Below are 6,345 nucleotides of genomic sequence, written 5' to 3'. Positions count from 1 at the left end.
TTTTAAATACCTTTAATTTTCTCTGAATAAAATGGCTTTATAAAGATTTTAACCATCTGCTCAAAATCACCTGTTTCCATTTTGCATAGATCATTATTAAAATAGAATTTGCTTTGTGTAATCTCATATTTATAACTCCCCAGCACCCACACGTAACAGTCTTCTCATTGGAGTGACTATCGTCTGCTTTGAAATTCCACTACAACTTCCCATGTGGCTGCTGCACAATATAAGTGGAATATGAATATTCAATGAGCCCATCCTGATGAAAGTATTAAATCCCATCACTTATACAAAAAAAAAAATGGTATTATCGCTCAGAGGAAAACAGCCAAAGTTAGACAAGAAATGGCAGCTGCAATTCAGTTATCAGAATCAGAGATGGATTAGTATGTAGAGCAAACCCTAACAAAAAGATTTATTATACCAAGAAGTGTATGTGGCTCTAATGCTTGTATTTTAGGAAATGAATAACATTCTTGCCATTATACTTTGGCAGCAGACATTTTAAGACTGCCTAATTTTGTTACCTCTTTTACAGAGAAACCAGTCTACATAAATACTCTTCAGGAGTGAACCAGACAAGCCAAAGGTTGGTAAATAGAATCTTATTTAAACATGATGGATGGGCGCCTGGGTGGCCCAGTCTGTTAAGTGTCTGCTTTCAGCTCAGGTCATGATTCTAGCAAAGGGCTACATGCTCAGCAGGAAGCCTGTTTCTCCCTCTCCCTCGGATCTTCCCCTGCTTGTGCTCTCTCCGTGTCTCTCCCTCTCTCTCGAATAAATAAATAAAATACTTTTTAAGATGATTTTTAAAAAAGATTCTATTTATTTATTCATGAGAGACACAGAAAGAGAGGCAGAGACATAGGCAGACAGAGGAGCAGGCTCCCTGTGGGGAGCTCACTGCGGGTTTTGTTTTTTTTTTTTTGAAAAAACAACAACAATAATAATAACGGGTAGAGGATGTGCCTGGCTGGCTCAGTTGGTGGGGGACTTGATCCCAGGACCTCGGGATCACTACCTGAGCCAAAGGCAGATGCTCAACCACTGAGCCACCCAGGTGCCCCTAAAAAGATGATTTTGGAAAAAGGATTACCATCTGGGACTATGAGGCCCCCAGGCAGTCAGGCATGGAGGGTTATATGCCATCTAGAGCTGAGGAGAAGAAGGTGGGGGTCTGGGACCTGAAAGGGGGGAAAAAAAAAGACAATTCACAGGAAGATTTATTTTTTTTTAATTTTTTTTTTCCACAGGAAGATTTAAAAAAAAAAACAAAACACAGAGTATCCGCAGGAATTTAGCAGTGTCTACAACACTTACTTCATTTTATAGTGTAGTTATCTATAGTGATAACTCCCTTCCTGGAGCAGGTCTTCAATCTCAATTCTTTTAGGCAGTTAGGGGGAAGAACAAAGGTTCTTCCTGAGTCTTCTGTTTCTTAAAAGTAATCAACCTAAAATAATCCTTAAGCCAAAGAGACATATTTTGGGGTAACAAATTTTGCCTCTCTACCCCCCTACTCATAGCACCCTAGCACCTTGTGCTTCTTGGGCCATAGCATTCGCTATACTGTTTTCATTTGTTCATTTGTCTGATCCCACCTCTTTCCTGTGAGTCCCCAGAGCATACCTGAACACTGTTCCTGATGTAAAGTAGATGCTCAATAAATGTCTGTTGAAAAACGTGAATGACTGACGACGTCCTTCGACAAATTGCACAATTTGGAAATTGTATCACCTTTCAGAGGGAACTCCTTATATTTGAGAATCTTGCCTAATTAATTTTGATTAGGTTCGAGGTTAAATTTTTGAGGTTAAATTATCAAAATAAGAATGATGAATGAAAGTAAAAGACAAAGAGCTCTGACACTTAGAATAAAAAGATCACCTTTTCGCTGAGGTCTCAGAGAGTCAGATCTGTTCAGTTTGAAGCAGCTGAGGTGTATTTGAAGGAGCCCAGGGTTTACAGGAGAAATCTAGGCTTGGCTTCCAGCTCTCTTTACCTCTTTGCCTGTTGTTTTCCTGCCTAGGAAATGGGGAAAGAACATGTGACTTCATAACTGTTGGGAGAGATGAGAATGCATTTGAAATGGCGTCATACACTTCAGAGCTCTGTACATAGTGTGAAGGGTCAGGGCAGCCTGACGACAGGGACCCCAGCCTGTCCGGGCAGTGGGAGCGTCTCCTGTGAAGGTACGGGATGGGGCACCAGGCCCTTCGGCTGTCCACCCGAGCTCAGCATACACTCACCAAATGTAAACTGGAATTGCTGGTTTCCTGAAAGTTCCAGTCAAGTTGCACAAACCCAGGGCAGGCTATCTAAAGGCTATCTAGCTGGAAATGGGGTTTCCAGAACCATCTGTTTACCTATTATGGGCACAGCCTTAAGCTGTGGAGTAGTGCCAGAGATCACAGTGGGGTACAAGGAGGCAGAGCAAGTAACTGCCCAAGTGGTGTGATTGGAGGGCCCCCTGAGAAGCTCTTTGGCCAAAAAGCCTCCTTTATTGGCCTTTCCTTGGTTCTTGGGATTCCTACATTACTCAATCTCTTTGACAGGGCCTGACATCCAGTTTGGAATAAGAAAACCATGACTACTGTCTGTTTGTTATTCTTAACTAAGTCTCCACAAGGATCTGTGGGGTTTTTTCCCCCCAGAACAACAACAATCATAATAATGGGTGGAGGGTGTGCCTGGCTGGCTTAGTCAGTGGAATGCTTGGCTCTTGATCTCACAAAGGGATCAACGGGGGTCTCTCAAACCCCACATTTAGTGTAGAGGTTACTTAAGAATATCTTTAAATAACAACAACAACAAGGAACACTCATTTAGACGTGCATGGGTGCAGCTCCAAGCACTGTAGTGCATTAGCTAATTTAATCCTCATCACAGCCCTGTGAGTTTGGTGCTGTCATTATCATCCCTGTTTTATAGTGAGAATATTAAGACATAGAGGGTGACGATTCTTTCTCAAGGATGTATAGCCAAAAAGTAGCAAAGCTGGAATCAGAACCAAGGCAGTCCAGCTCCAGAGTCTAATACTTAACCACCATGCTGTTGACCATGTATTTGTGGCAGTGGAATAGCATATGCAATACTTTGCCAATTCCCTACTAACAATTGTTCCCCATCCCCCCTTTTTTATTTGAGAACTTGTCTTGGGGCAGCCAGCTGGCTCAGTCAGAAGACCATGCAACTCGATCTTGGGGTCGTGAGTTTGAGTTCAAGGTTGGGTATAAAGATTACTTAAATAAGCTTTAAAATAAAAAAAAACAGATATTTTTAATGCCACTATTATAGAATATGGGGAAATAACCCCATATTCTAGTGCTCTCAGTGCTCCCTGTGAGATGAGGGAATCGTTATAGATACCACCATTCAGCCCACAGTCTCTGAAGAAAGCAGAGAAGAGGCCAGGACATCTCCTAGCCCCTTCCCACATCAAAAACACTTTGGCTTCTTTTGAGTGACCTCCCGCTTGTGCATATAGTGGCTCAGGGGCAGATGAGGAGAGCCCCTCTCTCCTCTGTCCCCAGAGACCATGGGAACAGAGCCAGTTCTGAACCCTAGACCACACGGATCCCTGCCAGCAGAGAGCAGGAGAGCAGGTTATACCCAGGGTTCTTGGTGCTCTTATTTCAAGAAATAAAGAGACGGTGAAACCTTCTGGCTAGTATCTGCCTTTTTGTGTCCCTTAATTCCTATCTAATTATAATTTTAAAAAAATCAAAATAAAGTCTGGATCTGGGTGGGAAAGCACACCTAAATCTGGCAGATTCTGAAATACTTGGTCCTTGTCTTAGGGTTCTCCAGAGACACAGAAGCAATAGGGCATAAACACAGACAAAGATTGGGGCATCTGGGGGGCTCAGTCAGTGGTTAAGCGGCTGCCTTTGGCTCGGGTCATGATCCCAGAGTCCTGGGATGGAGTCCCACACTGGGCTCCCTGCTCAGAGGGAAGCCTGCTTCTCCCTCTCCCGCCATCCCTCCCCCCACTCATGCTGGCTCTCTCGAATAAATAAATAAAAACTTTTTTTCAAAAAAAAAAGAAAAAGATCCATTATGAGGGAAAGGCGCATGCAGTTATGGTGGCTACAAGTCCTACAACTTGCTATCTGCAAGGTGGGGACCCAGGACAGCCAAGGGGAAGTTCCGGTCCAAACCCAAAGGCTTGAGAACCAGGACCACTGATGTCTGAGGACAGGAGAAGATGGATGTCCCAGTTCAAGCAAGAGAGCAAACTTACCCTTCCAGGCCAGGCCAGATCTGGGGTGCAGCCCTTGGCCTGTGAGAGAAGCTGTGGATAGACTTGGTGGGTGCTGGGTGGTGACAGCAGGACCAGAGCCCTGTGGAAAGAGATGCTCTCAGTACCAGGGCAGGCTGCTGCCAGCTTCTCTTCCCCCCCTCCCTTTTTTTTTAAAGATTTTATTTATTCATGAGCGACCCAGAGAGAGAGAGACAGAGACATAGGCAGAGAGAGAAGCAGCCTCCATGCAGGGAGCCTGATGTGGGACTCAATCCTGGGTCTCCGGAATCACGCCCTGGGCTAAAGGTGGCACTAAACCGCTGAGCCACCAGGGCTGCCTGCCAGCTTCTCTTCCTGCAAGGACTTACCAGGGCCTGCCTAGAAGTCATCTGTCTAATATTAATCAAATTAAATGAGATAATAAACATGAAACTCTTTGTAGAGTTGTCATTGTTATCATCAACACTAAATTCGTCTTCGAATATACAGAATCACAACAACATAAAGGGGAGGTTCAGGGATAAGTATAAATACAATTGGAAATTAGATTTAGACAGACTTAGAATTGTGTTCTTTCACTCTCACAAATGATTTTTTTTTTTATGTGGGCTTAGCGGCATATCTGGCTGGCTCAGTCAGTAGAGACCATGACTCTTGATCTCAGGTTGTGGGTTCAAACCCCATGTTGGGTATAGAGATTACTTAAAAAGAAAACCTTTTAAAAATAATTAAGTAAAATGCGGGCTTAGAATGACAGTGCACACTTAAGAAACTTGTATTACAGATGGGGAAGTATTGTCTCGTACCTGAGGATTTGATGACTTTATCTTAACTATTGAAGGGGAGGGAAAAAAAATCTTTTTTCCACCCCTTTTTGATTCCTGGCTAGAGCTCTGTACAAAAAGACAGATTATTAAGAGAAAAGCCTACAAATCTGCTTAAAGTAAGCTTCATGTGACATGGAAGCCTTCATAAGGAAAATAAGACCTGGGCATTTTTTTAAAAAGGTATATTTATTTGTTTTAAAGAGAGAGAGAGAGCAGGGGGAGGAGCAGAGGGAGAGAGAGAATCTCAAGCAGACTCTCCATTGAGTGCAGAGCCCAATGTGGGCTTGACATGGGGTTTGAGCTCACAACCCTGAGATCATGACATGAGCTGAGATCAAGAATCAGCCTTTAACTGATTGAACCACCCAGGGATCCCAAGATCTGGGCATTTTTATGTTAGGTTTGATAAAGATTGCAAAGCAGTGGGGGAAATGGGATAGGCAGAAGGATATGAGCTAAATGTAATAAACTGGGGGGGGGCACTTTGTGAGGCCTGTTCCTTCAGATTTCTCTCAATCTTTGGGTGTAAGGATCTTGTTACAGGGAGGGCATCTCTCCTATGAAAGTCTAATGGTCTTCTTTAGGGCAAGATCAGAGAATCTGTCCAGCACCTGCCATTTCTCAACTTCCCTTAGCTTAATATATTTAGTATGCCAAGATGCCTTATTTTGGGTATCACATCTTGAACTCCATCACTATTAATTGCATGTGCAATCCCTGACATTCCAAGTTTGCCTGTAAACTTGGAGCTGGAGATTGGGGGGAAAATCAAAGAGAAATGTTCTTGTTTCATTTGCAAAATTACCAAATTTATCCATCTTCTTAGAATTGAAGATAGTACAGAAGGAGCTAAAAAAAAAAAAAAAGAATAATGAAGAGACTTTAAAGAGCAGGGAGGGGAGAAAAGGAATTTAAAAAGGAGGAGGAAAAAAATAAAAAGGAGGAAGCATGGTAATATGAAGAGGGTTTTAGAATTCTTTTTAGCGGGTCAAAATGGAAATGAAGCATAAAGACCTGAATAACCTTTTTATTCGTGGAAACACCTGCCACATCCTGCTCAAAGCCACCAATGACTGGATTAGGGATGATGTCTGCTTCAGTCTGAAAAAAATTCGTTCATTTGTTTATTTAGTAGATATTTATGGAGATTTTGCTATGTATCAGGAGCTATACTAAATGATAGGGCATAGGTAGGTGAATAAAACAGATACAGTTCTTGCCTTCAAGGGGCTTACAATCCAGTGGAAGAGATAGATAACATATGAGCAAAGA

General features: G+C 42.6%; 1 long non-coding RNA gene across 1 annotated transcript; it reads right to left on the bottom strand.

Moving 5' to 3' along the window:
• Positions 1–1,912: 1,912 nt before the first annotated feature.
• LOC129511735 (uncharacterized) lies at positions 1,913–6,345 on the bottom strand. Its single transcript, XR_008664896.1, has 3 exons — positions 6,097–6,345; positions 4,247–4,346; positions 1,913–2,028 (listed from the first exon to the last, which is right to left on the bottom strand). It is a non-coding gene; the product is annotated as an uncharacterized LOC129511735 (long non-coding RNA).

The sequence above is a fragment of the Nyctereutes procyonoides genome, unplaced genomic scaffold (genome assembly GCF_905146905.1).
Source record: "Nyctereutes procyonoides isolate TBG_1078 unplaced genomic scaffold, NYPRO_anot_genome, whole genome shotgun sequence".
Classification (NCBI taxonomy): domain Eukaryota; kingdom Metazoa; phylum Chordata; class Mammalia; order Carnivora; family Canidae; genus Nyctereutes; species Nyctereutes procyonoides.
Note: the sequence above shows the minus strand (reverse complement) of the source record. Positions and strands in the feature narration are given on the sequence as shown.